This window comes from Mastomys coucha, unplaced genomic scaffold (assembly GCF_008632895.1).
Source record: "Mastomys coucha isolate ucsf_1 unplaced genomic scaffold, UCSF_Mcou_1 pScaffold3, whole genome shotgun sequence".
In the NCBI taxonomy this organism is placed as follows: Eukaryota; Metazoa; Chordata; class Mammalia; order Rodentia; family Muridae; genus Mastomys; species Mastomys coucha.
This window is the reverse complement of record NW_022196909.1, coordinates 38,938,317-38,959,044: the sequence shown is the minus strand read 5'-3', so window position 1 is coordinate 38,959,044 and position 20,728 is coordinate 38,938,317. Positions and strand designations below refer to the sequence as shown.

The window sequence follows — 20,728 nt, the reverse complement described above, 5'->3', positions numbered from 1 at the left end:
AAATACAAATCCCATTTCATTTCCTGTTAAGAATATATTTCTCCATACCAATAATGCCTCATTAAATTAAAGAATTCCTCCTGCAATTGATTATTTAATCATAAGTATGATGACAACTCCAGGATAGCATACAAAAAAAATTTTTTTATGCAGCAATTGAGCAAGTCTTCTTTCATTGAAGATGTTTCTTGATTGACAGGATTGAAAACAAACCAAAATCTTAGGGGGAGAAAATGTCTACGTTTTTTTTTTTTTTTTGTGAGTATTTCTTTATTGTATCTTACATATATGACATCCTTCTCTCTCGTCTGCTCAGATGCAATAGAGCAGCTAAAGTTGCTCTACGTCTAAGGAGCCCCAAGACTCATCCTGCATCAAACATAAGCATCAGGAATTTTCCCTGCAGCGTTGGTGTTGCTGTGTAGTTCTCTCAACACTATAATCATGAAAAAGTGAGCAACTGGAAATTTAATTTGGACAATGTGTAAGAAACAGAGTCAATTAGCCCAGGTTGTTTGTAGGCAGCAGATGCTCAGCTTTCAGCAGCGCCGAACAAATGAGGATAAACGAGAAGCTGAAAGAAAACATGCAAATATGTGTCTTCAAGACGCGGTGGTATTAAAGAGCGTGTGTTTTCTACCGGAGGCAAGGAAACAGTGATGGCACCAGGTCGGCGGGTAATGAGCTGTATACAGACAACTCTGTAAGGAACAATGGATAGAACCTATGAGTCTGTGTGGTCGGGAAACAAGATGCTTTCCACTTGAAATAAAACTGTAGGTGCTGAATGTTAAAAAAAAGAAATGAAAAGATTAAGAAGAGATCGCGTAGGTATTTGATCATGGTGCTTATGAAATGGTGATTCCTTTATTTGACAAGCTCTACAGAGATGTCCTCAAGAGAATAACCATTGGGACAAACCTGGAACGCATCATGAAATAACGTGCCTTTTTTTCCTATTCAGGTGTCGTTCGGTCTCACGTGCGGTCCACTCAAGAGTGTGGGGGTCGCTGTGGAAATTCCTTTTGGCACAGTCTGATAACCGTGATTAAGAGCCATAAAGATTTGCCCCATTGACATTTCATTTTTCCTTCGCAAAGGGAGACTGCTATGATTTTCTTATTTTTATTTCCTCTGAACTCTGATCCCACCTATAGAGGTTGGATTTCTCCTAAGGGTAAAGTTCTATCGTAAACTATTTCCGGATAACTGCTTTGTTTTCCCACAAAGGGCTCACAGACACTTCACATATTTCAGACATTAGACTGGGACTTTTAGTATTATCCACAATAAATATATAGATAAGATGACTTTGATTATGTAAATATCCTAAAAATATGCTACCCAAAATTAATTATTGCACTTTGTAAATACAATGACCACAGCCACAAATTGGCCAGGATTAAGTAGACAGTAATGTTCTATAGAACATATTGGGCACATTGACATTTAATACTTTTATTTTATCCCATTATTATTAGTGGTGTGTGTATATGTGTGTGTGTGTGTGTGTGTGTATGTGTGTGTGTGTGTTTGTGTGTGTGTGTGTGTGTGTATGTGTGTGTGTGTGTTTGTGTGTGTGTGTGTGTATGTGTCACTGCATGCATATGGAGAATGGAGATCAGGGAACAATTTTCAGGAAATCATTCTCTCTTTCCAGTTTTCATTTGGGGGCTCACACTAAGGGTATCTGGCCTGTGGGAAAGGGGTGCTTACCTCTCAGCCATTTAGCCTGCTCATCTTTTAGATTGTGACAATTACCATTCCTAATGTTTTGAGGCAAATAAATCCTGAAATGTGTGGTGAGCTGAAAGAAGCCCTACAAAGTTTGGGAATGATATTATAAAGGGACTGATTCTCTTCTGACTCTCCTCCATAGTGGTTTTTGTTGTCCATCTGCTTATCTTAAAGGTGATCTGGTTATGAAACTAAAACAAATAGTATCGACTAGATTCTGCACATGGTTTCCAGCTCATGATGTGAAGAACAGGAGCCTATTACATTCTGTCTTTTGATTAAAAACATAGGCATAGTTTGAAAAATTTTCTTGAGGCTGGGGAGATGGTACGTCAAAGTGGAAATTTCTGGTGACTTTGGAGACTCAGCTGTATCACGTGATGTTTTTCTGGAAACAATCTGATGAGAGTATATCTTGCTGGAGCAGACCCCTGAGAGGATGTTTTGCTGAAAATGGACATGTGATATTTTTCTGGAAGCTGCCTGGAAAAAGGGTCATGTGATGTTCTGCTGAAACCGGCACTTGAGAGGGTGTGTCATGTTTAGAGAGAATATGAATGGAACCAGACAGACAACGAGGGGAGAGGAGATGCTTTTGCATTTGTTTGCCTTGCAACACTTTGCTGGTCTTCACTGATCTCTGCCTGTCAGTGACTTCACGGAGAGAATTGTACCAGGGGGGCTTTCTGTTTTCCAGCTGGCTCATGTCGCTTCTGAGGACTTGGGGAAGCCTGGTGGTTTCTTCTGAACTGAGCCACTGCTACTGATGCGTGTGTGTTTGGTGTGTCTGATTGGACTGGACTGCCACTAGGGATTCAGGGATTCGTGTCTGACATTTTTGACTGGACTGCTGATGCCTTGACAACAAAGATTGGTTGTCTATATCCCCATGACTATTAACTATATTTCTCCCCTCCCTCTGGTTGGTGGGCTAGAAGGGAGGTTGAAGGGTTTAAGAACCTCCAATTAAAGCAGGTTTTGAGAAAAATCTCAGCCCACAAGTGGTTAAGAGTATTTGCTGGATTTTTTTTGTTTTTTTTTTTTTTTATTCTTTAATCCTTTTTTACAGTCCAGACTTCATCCCCCTCCTGGTCTGCCCCCCTACTACTCCCCATTCCTTACCTCCTTCTGCCTGTCTCTAAGATGATGTCTCCATCTACCACTCCACCAGGCCTCCCTTAATCCCTGGGGCTTCAAGTCTCCCTTGAGGGTTAGGTGCATCTTCTCTCACTGAGGCCTGACCAGGCAGCCCTCTGCTAAAAACAGCCTTCACAATAGCCCACAAATAATATAAAATATCTTGGGGTAACTCTAATCAAACAAGTGAAAGATCTGTATGACAAGAACTTCAAGTCTCTCAACAAAGAAATCAAAGAAGACCTCAGAAAATGGAGAGATCTCCCATGGATCATGGATTGGTAGAATTAACATAGTAAAAATGGCCCTCCTACCAAAAGCAATCTACAGATTCAGTGCAATCCCCATCAAAATCCCAACACAATTCTTCAAAAATATGGAAATAGCAATTCTCAAATTCATCTGGAACAACAAAAAACCTAAATAGGGAAAAAATTCTTAACAACAAAAGAACTTCAAGGGGAAAATCACCATCCCTGACCTCAAGCTATAACTACAGAGGAATAGTGATAAAAACCACATGGTGTTGGTACAGAGACAGACAGGTTGATCAATGGAATAGAATTGAAGATGTAGAAATAAAACCACAGACTTACAGACACTGGACCTTTGACTAAAAAGCTAAAAATATACAACAGAAAAAAGAATGCATTTTCAATAAATGCTGCTGGTCTAGCTGGCCGTCTGTATGTAAAAAAAATGAAAATAGATTCATATTTTTGTCACCTTGCAAAAAACCCAAGTCCAAGTGGATCAAAGACCACAAAACAAAACCAGATACACTGAATCTAATAGAAGAGAAAGTGGGAAAGAGCGTCTAACTCATTGGCACATGCATAGTTTCCTATTTTTTTTTAAAAAAATATTTTTTTATTTCTTTTTTTATTAGATATTTTGCCCCAGCCCATCTCCCCTCCCCCTGCTTCTATAAGGGTGTTCCTCCACCCACCCTCCCACTCCTGCCTCCCTGCCCTGGCATTCCCCTATACTGGGGTATCAAGCCTTCATAGGACCAAGGGCTTCTTCTCCCATTGATGGCCATCCTCTGCTACATACTCCACTGGAGTCATGAGTACCTCCATGTGTACTCTTTGGTTGGTGGTCCAGTCCTTGGGAGCTCTGGGGAAGGGTTTTGGTTGGTTGATATTGTTGTTCTTCCTGTGGGTTGCAAACCCCTCCAGCTCCTTCAGTCCTTTCTCTAACTCCTCCATTGGACCTTGTGTTCAGTCCAGTGGTTGGCTGCAAGCGTCTGCCTCCGTATTTGTCAGGCTCTGGCAGAATTTCTCAGGAGACAGCTCCTGTCAGCATGCACTTCTTGGCATCCACAATAGTTTCTGGGTTTGGTGACTGTATATGGGATAGATCTCCAGGAGGGGCAGTCTCTGAATGGCCATTCCTTCAGTCTCTCTCCACACTTTGTCTCCATATTTCTTCCTGTGAGTATTTCGTTCCCCCTTCTAAGAAGGACCAAATATTCACACTTTGGCTTTCCTTCTTCTTGAGCTTCATGTGGTCTGTGAATTGCATCTTGGGTATTCTGAGCTTTTGGGTTAATATTCACTTATCAGTGAGTACATTCCATTTGTAATTTCCTAAACAGAACGTCAATGGCTCAGGCTCTAAGATCAAGAAATGATAAGTGGAACTTCACAAAACTGGAAAGCCTCTGTAAGGCAAAGGACTTAGTATTTGTCGTCCTTAAAGAGGATCTTCAGCACCCACAGGAACCAGCTTACAAGGGATACAATGCCCTCCTCTGACCTTTGTGAGAATAAAACTCACATGCACATATCCACATGCATAGATACACACACATGTGCAAATAATTAAAAATAAAGTAAGTCTTTTAAAATTTGCTTTCTTTCTCTTTCCCTTAATATTCATTAATTCAGCAGACCATCTCCTGGCTAGTTTATGCTAGGTCCTCTTTTAGACACATGAGTCATAACTATTAGCTAGTGTGCCCTTTAAAGTTGAAAAGCTCACTTTAGTAAGTTGTGTGAGTGAGTTTAGAGTGACTGGGGGAATAACCAGAAATAGTAAGAAAAATATTCAACTATTATTATACAAGACCCATATCACTGCCGTATTACAGATGGAAAGGTTTAATATTATCACAGAATTTATTACAATGAACTATTTTTTTTTCAAACAATTTTTGTCTGACTCCTAGGAGGACACACATATGCACACTTTAAAAAATGCTATTAGTAAATATAACCCTTCCTTACAACTGTAGAATCCTTAGCCTGCTGTTCTTTTTAACATGAAGTTGAAACTGTGCATATTTATTATACTAAGCAAACTTGTAATATTTAAATTTAAATGTTAAATTAAATTTAAGTTGGGTATCAACACGATTATCTCCAGACCACACTGCACACTTTTCCAACAGTACTAGACATTGTTTCCATTTCTGTTTTGAGTTAATAATTGCCCTTTAACATTTTACTGCATCCCCGGTTAATCAACAAAAGCATATATGAGATGTGCATTAATCAGTACCGTAATCCTTACACTGTCCTGATATCACTGAAGAACCTAACACACATGATGTTTGTGTTTTCTAAAACTTAATTACCAAAGACAACTGAGCCAAGTGAAATCAAAACATCCTACATCTCATGCAAATACATCTAGACTACCCTGAGGGCGAGGAAGGACGGAGGTCATCACTTTTCCGTAACAATGCCCACCAGAAGAGCTGCTCATCACCCTTAGATGGAGGCCATTCTATACTCATTCCTATAGGAGAAAGAAACAGGCTACCGGACCTCCCACCCAGTAGCCAAGAAATATGGATCTCCTAAAGTCATGTCACTTAAGAAAGCAGGGCAACCAGAAGCACAATTGCAAGGTTGTTTACAACTACCCATCAATATGCGTTCTATTTATAGCTCATGCAAGACTTTGCTCTGTAACCCATTATTTGGTTAATTATACAGCTGTCAAATTACCCAGGACTCTCACTGTTTCGACAAGACAGAAAAAAGTATCCCCAGCTCTTATGTTCATAAGCAGCTATTTGGGGGTCTAAGTTAATAGCATGGTAATCAATATTGACACTAAAGATATATCTACTGGTACTAATAATTTGATGAATATTGACGACCTCAGAAGAAAGGAGTCTTTGGGGAGAGAAGTAAATCTTGTTATTTTAATGCTCATTCAAAACGATGTTATCGAGTGAAAAAGAAAAAGGATGACAAAATGCCATCTGAAGTTTAAGTCATCTGATAACAAGAGAAGATGACTTTAAAGATGGAAAGATAATGTTTAAATAGGCAACAAAAATGAATTGAAGGATGCCAGGTGAACGGAGATGTCCTCGCTGCTGATATGTTTGTTATAATGTACTAAAAAAAAATCCTAATGACATAATATTTTCAAATCTTATAAAGTAGTACCACTCTGGCAATATTATCTTATAAAATGTAAAATAAAAAATAATTGGGGAAGGTGAGATAGTGCTAGTGGTGTAGTTCAGCTGGGAGAATGCTTGCCTTGCATGTAGAAAGCCCTGGGTTCAGTTTTCAGTACCACATAAAACAGTGTGGTACATTTGCTTATAACCCCAGAACTTGGAGATGAAGGCAGGAAGATTAGGAATTCAATGTCATCCTGGGCTGCATTTTACCTTGCCTCAAAAATGAAACAAGAACCTATCTAGATAATGCCGTTAATGTTTGTGAAATTACATAGATGTGCATAATTTATATTTCAAATGCTTGAATGAACCATGGCTCCAGCCACATATGTAGCAGAAGATGGCATTTTTAGACATCAATGGGAGGAGAGGCCCTTGGTCCTGTGAAGGCTTCAGTGTAGGGGAATGCCAGAATCAGGAAGCAAGAGTGGGTGGTCCTGGGGGAGGAACAGGGGGAGGGGGAATGAGGTAGGAGATTTTCAGAGGGGAAAACAGGAAAGGAGGTAACATTTGAAATGTAAATGAAGAAAGTATCTAATAAAATAAAATATATAGAAAAAAAGAAAAACATACAATTTTAAAAGATTTGTTTTAGTTTTTATATATAAGTGAATGTGTGTGTTGTGTGTGGATCCCAACAAAGCCAGAGGAGGGTGTTGGATTCTTTGAACTCGCAGGTAGAGGTGATGAGGTGCCTGGTATGTGTACCGGTAAACAAACTCCTGTTCCTCTAAGAACAGTTGATGACTTTTAACCAATGGACCATTTCTCCAGTTTTGAAAATAGGCTAGTTTGATAAGTTAATTGCAGTGAAATCTCTCTATAAAAATGTTGAATAAAACAGAAACTGATACATGAGAGTGGCTGCCAGTTTTCCCGGAACTGGAATTCTTGGCATTTGCGAGCTGTCATGTGGGGGATGAGAATCCAACCTGGATTCTCTCTGTGAGAGCAGTCAAGGGCTCTTGACAACTTTAGCTACATCTCTGGCACCAAGGATGCCACCGAAACCCGCACCAAACCTGATGAAACTGTGAAGCCCTAAGAGCAGTCACTAATGATGGACAGGTGGTGGTCTGCACACTGTACTGGAATGTCAGTGGCTTCCACCATAAAATTATAGGATGCAAACAATAGCTTTAACAAGCTTGTAGTTCTAAAGGTAGAATTGCTGCACTCATCAGGCAACCAGTTACATATGTGAGAGAACCAATTATATGTGGACTTAATATGTAAAAAATGTGGCTTAACACATGTTGCATGCAATTACTTAAAATTATACATTAACGGAAAACAAATAAAGCATTGCTGCTTATTTAAAGGTTAAACCTAACTGGGAATGTCATGTTTTACCCAGCATCCTTTCAAGCTGACTGAAGAGGTTTTAAAATAGAAATAAGGGATATGTCCTTTTGGGCATTAGAGAAATTTATCAAGATTCTGTGAAGGTCTGTGAAGCCCATGAAGTAGGAAGCAAAATGCTAGTTATTTTCAATGCATGGAATTTTCCCTAATGAACTGGGAATGGTCCAAGTTGTATTTCTGTCACTGTGGATAAAGTACCTTGATAGAAAACAACTGAGGGGAGAAGTAGCTTATTTTAGATTATGCTTTAGTCATAACAAGGGAGTCAAAATGGCAGGAACTTAAAACAGCTTGTCATATCAAATCCAAAGTCAACAAGAGCCTTGATAAATGAATACATGTATGATTTTTACTAATTTCCCTTTCTCTTTTGTGCACTCCAAATAAGTAACACAGGGAATGGCACTACCTCTGATGGGCTAGGACCTTCCATGTCGATAAACCCAGGACCATCCTCCACAGATATGTCCAGAGAGCAAATGATTTAGGTAATCCATGATAGAAAATCTCTTTCCATATGACTCTAGGTTGTGTCATGTGGATGATCAGAACTAACCATCTAAACAATACTGTGGGGAACTCTGAGCTAGGAGACTGTAGTGAATTGTGTTCTCCAAAACTGTTTATATGGATGTCTACACATAAGACATTGAGTGACCCTGTCCCCAGCTCGTTCTGATTTGTAAATAAAGAGGCCAACAGCCAATGGTCGAGCAAGGTAGACAGAGGTGTGACCTGAGAATTTTCTGGGCTTGAGACTGGGAGAGGAGAAAGGAGAAGGAGGACATTCAACCAGCTGAGAGGAGGAGAGAAGAGATGCCCTGCCTGAGAAGAATGGAGGATGGGGGGCCATAGCCATCACATGAAAGGGCCAGGAGAATGTGGCCCAAAGCAGGGTCCAGTTGGGCAGCCCTCTAGGTCCAGGCAGACAAGGTAGAATATAGAATTAAGCTAGCAATAACTCGGGATTTTTGGTGGGAGGTGGGTTAACCAGGTTGAGGTTAGGAAGTGGCCCAGCAGCTGCACTATTTAAGGCATCTCAAAATATAAAGTGTGTGTGTGTGTTTCATTTGGGAACCCAGAACATTGGGGCAGGTAACATGGAACATGCTGGCAGGATTTATTTAATTAATGTATTACTACAGGCGACTCTGACAAAATGGAAGTATATTCCAAAGGCAACACCGTGATACCTCTCTAAGAGTGAAGTCCTGGGTGGACAGGGTGAGGAATGAGTTTAGTAGGAAGCTATTCACATGCTCAGGCTAGAACAGTTTGATTAAATATGAGAGGTAGAGATTTATCCCACACAGCTTTAGATTTGGGGCATGGATGTTTAAATTGATTTTTTTTTTATTTCCTCTGTACGACCAGCCTGTGGAGTCTCATGACATGAGTGTTTAGCTTTAGGAACAAATGGGTTCCCACATATGTATCTTTGTCACGTTATTCTGTCTGCTTGCTGTGTTCCAAGACCTCTGCTAATTCTCTAAGCTTGGACTCCAGATACTTCTAGTCTGAGACCCTATACCTCCTATAGGGTTTCCAAGGACTTGTTACACACCTAGGATAACATGTTTTAATACATACTTGTAAACTTCCTTGTAACAGCTCCTGTCTACATACCTTGCCATTCTCTGTTGATGCATAGTAGATATCAAAATAAATACAATAAATACATCCTGGAGAAAGATACAAATTGGCACTATAATATAAAAAAATGTGTGTCATTTGTTACAGACAGAGAATATTTTGTGAGGCATAATCACACAACAGCATGGTCTACTGGGAGAAAGATTCCGTGTTTATATAAGAAAATTAAGGACCCTAATATTTCGATGGTGACTGCCAAGTCTCAGGCCCTCCATATGTCTAGGAATGAGCTCAAGCTGGACTATACACATTCCCTTTATATTCCACGTGGGTTCGCCAGCCCGTGTTCTCCTGAACTAGCTTAGTATCCCTGCTAGCTTCTGCTCTGCTTGTGCTTCCTTGTCTCTACTCCTTTGCTCTCCCTCCTGCTAGTTCCATTGCTCTCTCTTGCCCTCCCGCACCCCTAGCCCCTTGTCATGTTCAGCCTGTTTTCTTTTCTCTCTTGCTTTGGCCTCTTCCAGGTGCCTCTGGCTAATTTCTCTCTCTCTTAGCCCCCCAAAGGTACTTCCCTCCAATAGAGCAGTCACGTCCACAGTTTCTTTACTGTGCCCCTTCCTCCAATACAGTCACGACACCTAAACATGTTTCAAATAACTGTTTAAAAGTATTTCTCATCTCTTCCGATAAGACACAGTACAAAAGGCGGCACTGCTAATAACTAAATTGATTCCTAAGACGTCTTCCTAGGAGATGGTTCGGACTGGGGAGGGGCTCTGCAGTGGAAAACAGGGTACGAACAGTGTCATTTTCCGTAATAAGAAAACTTGCTCTGTATCAGCATTCAATTAATTCGCCAGTGGGATATGACAGAGACCAGAAGTCGGCCCTGATAGCTGAGTCTAGATATCTCCATTTCTTCGAGGGAAATGGTACTGATTGGCCTCTCACATCTCAATCACTTACTCAATTAGCGGCCGTTTCTTTTAATTGTTTCTGCCCTTCTTAAAGCAGTCTCAGATATATAAAAATTAATTACCTGGAACTCACATCTTTATAATTTTAACCTTTCTATGCTTCGGTTGTTTACAGTGACATTTATTTAAATTGTTTTTCAGATGACTGCTTCGTAGCTGACACGTGATTGATCAAGGTGGGGGAGGGGCCGTGGAGGAAAGCCAGCTTTCTGTGACACTTTGAGACTTTCCTGGAAATCCTGGGCTCATCAAAACCTGTTTTGACATGGCTGAAAGACATGTCCTATTAAAATGGTATTAAGGCAAGCTCTTCTCTGCGGTGAAACCATTACATTGCAAATTACACACAAGATGAAAACCTGTTTGAGCTTTGCATTCCCTTCTCTTCCAATTATGACAAGAAACGTCCCACACTACAGTCTGCTAATTCAGGACAATGAAGCCAAGGTCACCAGCAAAGTCACCCACTTCTGCTCCGTGCAGCCTCCGTACTGTCCCTATGGTCCTCGACAAACGCTGACATGCTACAACAGTCTCTTTTCCTTCGAAATCTGATATTTTATTATTAGTTTTGAATTAATGGCCTAGGATAAGTCTTTAATCCACCCTGCTGTTTTGCTTTTATGCGCATAAAAGAGAGTTCATAGAAGAGAGTTCACACTGTCTATGCCATAAGTTGTTATCACTTATCTGTTACCTTCATTTAATGAGAGTTTTGTTCTTTGTTTTGGTTTCTTCTGCGGTTTCCTGTCTGTTTCTATTGTCTGGTCCTCAGCCCTGTAGATTACTCTTTAATCTCCCTCAAGGGCTCATTGTCTGCCTTTTCATAAATCCTCAAAGAAGATCTTGCATACAAGCATTTTAAATGACGCAGCTGCCCAGTTTCCTGATGTTTACTGGATGACAGATGTTGCAAAAGCAAAAGTGATTGTTCCTGGCAACATGAATTCTTTGTGTAATGCCCAGGATGTCTTCTTGGATTCTATTATAACCATGGTCAACAAAGTGGATTTCTTGTCTGTGATCCCCAGTAGGTCTCCCTTTACCATAATAATAACTGTTATCTGTTCATAAAACTGAAAATACATAACCTTGCACTCCTATACATAAACACACACACACACATATATACACACACATATATATATATATACATACACATACACACATATATATATGTACACACACACACACACACATATATATTGCTTTTAGGACATGGTTTCATAGTAAAAATTTGATTGATATATATATATATGGGAGCAGAAAATCAACTCTTAAGAATATGTATATTCTTAAGTTGTTGAAATGTCAATCAAATTTTTACTATGCTACCATGTCCTAAAACTAATATGAAATTATTACATGAAGGAATACAGAGCCTTGTCTCTGACTAGAGGGAGGAGTTTAAAGATGCTGTTCTAAGAACATTTAGAATTTGTTATAACAACAGCTTGTACATTTAGTGTGGTGTAAAATCTAAGGAAATAAAGATTTCAGAAAAGCCTCTAGCTAAACAATATCTCGTAGACTCTTGACTACACATAGGTAAAAGTAAAATTGAAAGGTTTACGGATGATCTTCTATCCTTGAGCAAAGCTTAAGGATATGACAACACAAACTTTATGACTGAATCCTGCCTTTAAAATCTAAAGCTCTTCATGAGGTAAAAATCATCGTCAGACTGTTCTAGAAGGAGTGGCATGATTCACACAGCTCAATGTGCTCAGGGCACTCTGCAGATGTGAAGTCCACAGCTAGGAAGACTGGGTATTTTTATTTTAGAATTTATTTACCAGTTTCCTCTGAGTGGTACTGTTAAATCACACTTGGATATAACAAGTGCCAAGATAACTACACACCAGGAAAAATAATGAGATTAATAAATCGGGGAATCATGCATTCTATAATTAAGCTGTTATTCTTGCCTGGGCTAGCATGGTATAACTATTATATAATTGCAGATAAATATCAAGCTGTTAATTCAAAGTAATCTTACAGGTATTAAAGAAATAAAGTATCCAGTAACTCTTCAAGAATACCTTCTTGCTAAGGCAATGTAAGTAACAACACCTGTGCATGTCAGTATAAAGATAAAGGGGCTCGGGACCAGGGTCTTCAATTAGTTTGATTTCTGGAGCCAATCAGAGCCGCTAACTTTGTGAGCAGGCTGGATGCTCTCTGGCATTTACTACTGAGAACCTCTGTTATGTCCAGACTTCAGTAAAGCTCTTATATTTTATCCTTTATCCATGGTGAAAATGATGTCATTAGTTATCTATGAGGGAGCACTGCTCTCAGTATCACAGGGGAACTATACATTTGCAGGCTTCGCCCTGCTTCAAGGAAGCAGAAGTGCTTTGGGTCCAGCCACTGAAGTTGTGATATATTCTTTCAACAACTTCCACAGATTCTAAAACTTTCAAAGCACCGGGAAAGAGAGTGTGGGGATAGGGGGAGAGGGAAGGAGGTAGAGGAGGGAGAAAGAGATTGAGAGGACAAAAATCCCCCTTGAGTGTCCATTGGAGCGGATACAGCTGAAAGTTTTGCAAAGGGCTGCAACATTTAGAAAGTTCTATGTTTTAAAAACAAAAGACAAAGGCCCATTTATTCTTTCTTGTTTGCATACTGTCCTAGTCAGGATTACCATTGCTGTGATGAAACACCATGATCCAAAGCAATGTGGGGAGGAAAAGGTTTATTTAACCTTCTTTCTTCCTTCCTTCCTTCCTTCCTTCCTTCCTTCCTTCCTTTCTTTCTTTCTTTCTTTCCTTCTTTCTTTCCTTCTTCTTTTCTTTCTTTCTTTCTTTCTTTCTTCCTTCCTTTCTTTCTTTCTTTCTTTCTTTCTTTCTTTCTCTCATTAGATATTTTCTTTATTTACATTTAAAATATTATCCCCTTTCCTGGTTTCCCCCTCCAAAACCCTCTATCCCATCCTACCTTCCCCCTGCTCACCAACCCACCCACTCCTGCTTCCCTGTCCTGGCATTCCCCTACACTGGGGCATTCATACGACTAAGGGCCTCTCCTCTCAAGGCCATTCTCCGCTACATATGCAGCTGGACCCATGGGTCCCTCCATGTGTACTCTTTGGTTGGTGGTTCAGTCCATGGGAGCTCTGGAGCTACTTGTTGGTTCATATTTTTATTTATTTGACTTTTATATCTAAGTCACCGTGCATTGAGGAAAGACCAGGCAAGGCTCAAAGAGAAGGAACATGGAGGCAGGAGCTGATGCAGAGCCTGTTAGGGGTGCTGCTTACTGGCTTCTTCCTAACTGTTTGCCCAGCCTGCTTTTTTATAGAACTCAGAAGCAGGTGCTGCCCAGGGCTGGCACCACCTACAATGTGCTGGGCCTTCCTCTCATCAGTCACTAATTAATAAAATGCCCCACAGCTCTGTCTATACACTTGACTTCATTTTCTCAGTTGATGTTCTTCTTCTCAGATGACTCTAGCTTGTGTCAAGCTGACATAAAACTAGGCAGCACACATGCTATGCAAACTTTATATTTTCCTTTTCCCTTCCCCCTTTAAAATATATTTTAGATAGAATATGATTTAAAATATATTTGAAATAAAATATAATTATACCAATTAATAAAATATCATTGTATAAGCATATACCACATATGATATGCAATGTATAATTAAAATATATTTTAAATAAAATATATTTCTTCTTTCGGTTTCTTCCCTCTAACCCCTCCCCATTTACTCCCCCCACTCTTCAAATGGACAGCATCTTTTTCTTACTAAATGTCATGTTTACATATATATGTAGTAAATAAAACCTGCTGTGTTCCTTGTTTATGTGTATACCATTCAAGGCTGACTATATTGTATTGGATTACCAAGTAGCGGACCAGGAGAGACTAATGTCCCCTACCCCCTCTTTCAGCAGGCCTTAGTAGACTTAAGTTCTATAACTACAGGTTGGACCCCTTGAGATTTTCCTTGGCCCGAGACTGCATGTCAGAGATGATCCTTGAGCCTCAGTTACAGGAATTGGGTTGTAGCTGTTCCCAATGGGGCTAGAGTTCCTATGCTCCATTGGCCTCTGCCTTGTGTATCCAGGTGTGGGTTTCTCCACGATGGCTCAGTTTGTTCTTTGATGCAGGGGCGAGAGCTACGCTTATTTGTGGATATAAGGCCAGCTTTAGAGTGTAAGAAGGAATTATATGGATCTAGCAACATGTCGGTCTTGGGCTCTCTGCTAAGACTCACCCTCCTTAGCCCTGGATACATTTTCATAATCGTTCCCTTGTGTTGAATGCCCCTTGAGCTCAATTAGTCAGCTGTTGGCTACCTCAGTGTATGAATGCCACTGCTACATCTTTAGGGACATCTTGCTGTGCTGGCCATGGTTGTGACTCATTGATGTCACAGCTATAGTGGCACCCCTGCTTGCTTCCTCTCCTTGGCCTCTAGCATAGGAGTGTGTGGTACCATGGAAGCTAAAGAACAGGAACGAGGCTTTAGAATCAAGCTCAAACTCAAGTCCTGTGCCCTAAGTAGGCCGTGTCTTCCGGGGAGGGAAGTTAATACAGAATGTATTAAGCTATTTATGCCATTTTAGGTATATTCATGTATAAAGTCTATATGCATACATACGTGCATATATACATACATAAAGCATATTAAAAGTAGCCATGCCACTTGGGCTGGCAATGCTCCCCACAGGGTCCACAGACAAAACAAAGAGAAGAGAAGGTGGAAACAGCCCCGTGTGTAAGACTGTGCAAAAAAAAACAAAACAAGCAAACAAAAAAAGGTGATGATTTAAAAAAGAGAGAAAACCCACTGGGTAAAGTTAAGGACACCTATCTTACTAGAAGTCTACCGGGAGTCAGGAAATGGTGTCTTGTCAGCTGAATCTGTGCAGAGCAATCAAGGATTGGCGCTGTCTATATCTGCCATGTTGAAAGACTGGAGAAAGAACCATGTTGCTTGTGCAGCATCCTGAGAGACTGAATCTCTCTCTATTCCTACTGGTGATGTTTTGGTGAAGCAGCCAGCACTCTGCCATGGCCTGGTTTAGGGATAGGAGCTTTGTCAAACCCTATTTCTTTTTCTTTTTCTTTTCTTTTTTTTTTTTTTTTTTTTTTTTTTTTTTTGGTTTTTCGAGACAGGGTTTTTCTGTGTAGCTGTGTAGCCCTGGCTATCCTGGAACTCACTGTGTAGACCAGGCTGGCCTCGAACTCAGAAATCCGCCTGCCTCTGCCTCCCAAGTGCTGGGATTAAAGGCGTGCACCACCACCGCCCGGCTGTCAAACCCTATTTCATCTTCGACTTCCCTCTCTTGTTTGTTTCTACTCCTATTTTTGATGCTAAGAGATTAACTGAACTAAAATTACCTTGCTTGATGACAAAAATGTAATTTCTATTTAAAAACACACTCACTGGCCATATTGCATTAAAAAAAAAATGACTTACTTTGCAGCTGGGAGAAAACTGTGCCCAGTGTTAGTAGAGGGTGGAATTATAAGTCCAGTCTCACTGAAGCACTAAGATTTTTAAGTCTATTTTCTGGAAAGTAGCAATATGCAGTAATGTTTCCAAAATCAGCATAACAATAAAAATGTTATTTCTTTTCATATTCATTATAGGAACCAAAATATGGGCTAAGAAAAAAAAAAGTGAGTAAAGAGAAACACAAACAAAACCATAATTTGGAGAATCATCTAAAATGAAAATGAGAAATTCAGCATTTTCCACTAGACACACTAGATCAGGTGACATGGCTCACTTGATGTTCAGATCTCAGGAGAATGATGGGAGGTAAACGGATTAAGTAGAGGAATGAAAAAGTTAAAATGGTAATCGAGTTTTAAGTGAGCTTCAATAAAAATAGATTAGAACCAGACATTGAGGCAAATACCTGTAATCCTTAGCTAAATGGTAGAGGCAGGAGGATCAGAAGTTCGAAGCCAGCCTACACTGCAGAAGATCCCTAAGACAAACCAACGAATAAACAAGTAAATAATAAATGTAAAATGGATTAGAATGGATTAGGTGGGGAAACCCTAGTAATTGAGTTTTAAGAAGTAGGTTTGTGCATTTGTATCCACATATAGGTGCCTGTTAAATCTTTATGTTTTGTTTTTGTTTTTTTGATCATAGAAAACAATGAAATATCGTTTTAAAGCAACTACCTTCTGAGTGTAATTAGATTTATAAGTGTCAGTGTTTAAAAGTGTAGTTCAACTTTCTCCAAGCCCGGTGTTAATCATCTGCTGATGAAGTGTGATAAATAATGGGCTGTGGCGTGTTTTAGGAATCTTTGAAAGTATATCAACAAATATATGACAAACTGATAATATCAAAGGCCTGACCTGGAATAAAGAACAAGTTGAAGAAATTGTTACTGAAGTCAGAGTTATATCTTTGATGCCCAAGTCATTCAGCTTCCATAAAGGTCAGAAGTAAAGGTTGAATTCTTCTCAAAGGTAAAGAGTGACTTTTAAGGTGTCGTGCTGATCTTGTCGTGTAGACCTGTCCATCATTGCTGGCCAACCTCAATAAGTCCATGATATAAAAGTGCCTGTAATGCCAGCTTCAGCAGGGCTATCATATATCTATATGTCCATGCCCTTAAGGGGAGAGAAAGGAGATGAGAAATTCATTACTCCTCATCTCCACTTTGTGTTTCACACAGAGGCTCAAAGATCCGAGGAAATAATTGGTGCATTCTATCTTCTTGTATTCTTTTTTTATTTTTGTATTTAATCAGTGGTTCATAAGCCCATGTAATCCTCACAATAGTGATAGGTATTTCAATGACATTGGTTTCATCAGTGTGTATTAATTCTGTTTTCATCCAAAAGCCAAATTAAGAGAAATTTTGGTTCAGTTCTCTATGAGGTAATTGAAGTTGTCTACAAACTTGTCACTATGAAAATTGATATAACTAATCAGTTCTAGACAGAAATGAGAATGTATCCTAAAAAAACTATCCAATATTGAAGAAGGCTATAAAATCATCATTATTGTGGGAAGTTCTTCAGAGAGGGAAGTAAATCCAGAATTGAGAGTATCTGCTTTTGAATATTCATGATGATGATGATAGTGATGATGATGATGGTGATGATGATGATAATGATAGTGACAATAATGATGATAGTGATGGTGATGATGGTGATGATGATGGTGACAGAGAATAAAAGTAGAGAAAGGGAGGAAAAATTAAAGGGAGAAAAGCATGAAGTGGGGAAGAGATGGGTAAGTCAGATTGGGTCATGCGTAGATACAGTGCTGTATACAAAAGACACATGAAAATCACATCCTTCTATGCTTCTCTGAATTCTAAGACCCACCCGTGCTACCATGTGAAGACACATGACTCTCAAAAATATGTACACTGAGAAATTCTCAATCCCAAGGTGACGGGATTGGGAATTAGAAGAGTGATTCAGGGATGAAACTCAAACTGTAATCAATGAGTTAGTGCCATGGTAAGAAGAAGCCAAAGAATGGTCCCATATTTATCCTGTGAGGACACAGCCAATGCCACACACACATTATACTGAAGCTCTGATCTTGAGCATTCCAGACTCTAGAATCTTGAAAGAGCAGATATGTACTGGTTTAAACCTACACAGATTCTGGTAGTTCTGTTGTGGCTTAAACACACTAAGAATGGTTGCTATGCTGTGCTCAGTCTTATATAGCAAAATCACATACTGTAGGAACGTTTCACAGTCAGCTCTTCTCTGAACTCAGTCTTTGTTTTGGATTATTTGCTCCTTTTACCCAAATTGATTCTAGCTCACATTAAAGAAAATGTTAAGAAGCATCCTCATGTTTAAATTTAGTTCATTGACTGATGGGTTCTGTGCTGTAAGTCTCTGGAGGGAAGAGTCTTCAAGAACAGGCATCACCCTTGACCAGGAGTGGACCTCCCACCTAAGACGCAGCCGTGAAATCAGAGGCCTTTATAGTTCACAGAATTTCTGAGACTCACATTATTCTGCCATTCCATGGTAAAGCTCTGAGTGCATTTCCCTCTATCCAAAGAAATGTATATATATTTTTGAAGATTTAAAATTGAAAATCAGATAAATGAGATCGTGGTGGTTTCCTTAATCATCATTACAAAAATGTTCCATATCCCAAATAGCTAATTTGCAAACCAATTATTGGAGCTCAATTATTTTAGAAGCAGATGATCATCTTGACTCTCTTTTGATGTCTATTTGCATATCATTTTAAAATCTCCAGATCTCTGTATATGATAATGTGCCTCTATCTTACAGCAACCAGTCTGATTCTAGAGCAGTGTAACTGAAGGTCATTACATACATGCTTTCTAGGTTATACATCTTGCTGGGTACACAGAAAACATCATTTTAGCCCCAGTGTGATTTGCCAATCTGGCATGTGACATCTTTAAACATTGTGTGGTATAGTATTGCCTCTGAACACAAGACATATTTACAACCTAAATACTCAACCCAAGAACTTCCTTACTTGTGACACTTTGTATCAAAGCAAACAGACTGAGAAATGAGTACTCCGAATAGATAGTGTTTTTAATAACTTGTAGCCCGGTGCATGAATGCCATGCTGATAAGTGCAAAATGGCTTTTACAACCCTCAAATCACATTCTGATGTTTCCTACGGAGTTCTTTAATCCACTTATATCTCCTCCTTGCTTTTCCTCTTGTATGAAAATGTCACCCAAAGAGTAATGTTTTTTTAGGAAGTAGTCTATTCTTATCCTATGTCTTCATATAAATTCTCTGTCAAACTCTATTTTGGAGGCATAGAGGTTTTGGGGGTTATTATAGTTTTTGACCTTTATCACTATAAATAAATATAGGGTCTCTGACAATTATTCTCTGATTATTCAAAATGTCAGTTGTTTTCTATTTCATGAAGACACAATTAGCTGTCTTCTTTATTATTAATTGATATTATACTTATTTCAACCATCAACATCACCCCCAAGACCACTGCAAGGATAAGAAAAAAAATTCACTGAAATTTTAACAGAGATATTGTAAATTTTGTTCACCTTTCCATAGAAACTAAAAATTAAAAAAAAAAACAGGCATGTGGGGGCTATAATTTGGTGTTGTAATCTACTTTAGGAAGGTTTGCCAGGATATTAATGCATAGTTTTGGTTTCTGAAATCTAGATTTGAGGGAAGAGAATCTATCAACCCTGGAGAGATTCAGAAGTGTTCTGCATAGGAATGAGCACAACAGATTGGTCATGTGAACAAACACTCAGAAGGCTAAAGAAATAAGAAAGAGAGTTGGACAAGAACAATAGACAGGGCTTAAAAGCCACATTTTCTCTGAAGCCATATTTGTTAATTAATTTTATAAAGAATGGTATGTATCTATAAAGAGCCAATGGGAGTGCAAACTGGTACAGCCACTATAGAATTTAGTATGGAGGGTTATCAAATGGTTAATGAGAGAGCTAAGGGGTTAAGGTCTTTGCTGACAAGGCTGAGCTGGCATCTATCCTTTCTCCTTTGATTGTATGTGATGGATATCCAGTACCGTGAGTACTAGTTAGTAGGGGTGAAGGTTCTATGTAGGCACCAGCTTGTCTTCTCCAGATTCAGCTAACTGTGGAGGTGTTGTCTACAGCAATAGAGCCTCACCATCTGTATGTGGGGAGCAACCCACAGCCATGGCAACAGGCTCAGCTGTTTGGAGATTTCCATGTTCCCTTTGGGCAACAACTTCCTTAAATGGAACTCATACCTAGCACTGAAGGCTTCATTGGGTAATGAGAGATGTCTGTTTGGGCCTCTGTCCATCTAAATATAGATTTATAAATATAGATTCATATAGGTAAAATAGAGATTACCATCTACATTTTAGAAAGTTTCTACTGCATGAGCTTTCTATACCCTCTCTCCAATGGCCCCTACCTTTAGCTCTCCCAAGTGCTCCCAGTTTAATCTTCCCAGTCCCCCATCCATCTACAACTATCTATTCTATTTCCCCTTCCTAGATTGATCCAATTCTTCCCCATAGTCCCTTACTCTAAACCTGACTTCTGTGATTCTATGGATTTTAGTCGGCTTATTGAAGACTTAACAGCTAATATCCAAATATAAGTGAATATACACCATATTTGTCTCTCTAGGTCTGAGAGACTTCATGCAGGATGATTTTGTTCTACCTCTATCCATTTACCTGTGAGTTTTATTTTTTTTTAACACCTGAGTAATATTCCATTGTGTAAATGCCCCACATTTTCTTTATTCATTCATCCACTGACAGACATCTAGTCTGTTTCAATTTCGGGGTATTATGAATAGAGCGGCAATGAACATGGTTGAGCAAGGGTCTTGATAGCAAGAGGTAGAGTTCTTTCAGTGTATGCCAAAGAGTAAGGATAGCTGGATGCTTAGGTAGATCTATTCCCAGCTTCCTGAGGAGCTGTTATACTGGTTTCCATGGTAGTTGTACAAGTTTGCACTCTTACCAGCAATGGATGAGTGCTCCTCTTACTCCATATCCTCACCAGCATG

The 20,728-nt window shown here is 39.4% G+C and overlaps 1 protein-coding gene across 22 annotated transcripts in view; it reads right to left on the bottom strand.

Moving 5' to 3' along the window:
* Pcdh15 (protocadherin related 15) overlaps nucleotides 1-20,728 on the bottom strand; it is a 1,206,525-nt gene that overhangs the window by 349,602 nt on the left and 836,195 nt on the right. The window lies entirely within an intron of this gene.